Source organism: Penaeus monodon, chromosome 21, assembly GCF_015228065.2.
Source record: "Penaeus monodon isolate SGIC_2016 chromosome 21, NSTDA_Pmon_1, whole genome shotgun sequence".
NCBI lineage: Eukaryota > Metazoa > Arthropoda > Malacostraca > Decapoda > Penaeidae > Penaeus > Penaeus monodon.
The window spans coordinates 18,324,978-18,325,420 of record NC_051406.1 but is presented as its reverse complement, the minus strand read 5'-3'; the positions used below and the strand labels follow the sequence as shown (position 1 = coordinate 18,325,420).

The window sequence follows — 443 nt, the reverse complement described above, 5'->3', positions numbered from 1 at the left end:
GTCCAAATACTTGGTGTCAGTTGGTTAACCCTTTAAGAGTTCAGTAATTGAAAAAGGTATTAAATACTCAAGAAATCAGTGACAGTAAAAACTATCATCCACACTTACAAGAAATTGCATATGTCATTGTCAAATACCAGTGTCATGAGAGTGGACAGTTGGAAAAGCTATCACCATAATCCCTCATATATGACTAAAAATGGGGATAGATATGTTTCATCATATTAAACAATAGTCAAACAATAGTCAAGATACAGGCAAAGTAAAAAAAAGTAACAAAACTAAGTAGTGCATGTTCAAATTTCAGTGATTAAAAAATAAGTTGATTGATGTTTTAGTGAAATATTCACTCATGGCTGAAGTAACAAAGAGCAAAAAAATACAGTTGCATATTCTTAACCCATTGGACATGGTGACATAACTGTCATATCATGAAAAAAAAT

At 31.2% G+C, this 443-nt stretch overlaps 1 protein-coding gene across 1 annotated transcript in view; it reads left to right on the top strand.

Annotated features, from left to right (window-relative positions):
* Positions 1 to 443, top strand: part of LOC119586282 (DNA polymerase delta subunit 3-like) — an 11,895-nt gene that overhangs the window by 1,633 nt on the left and 9,819 nt on the right. The window lies entirely within an intron of this gene.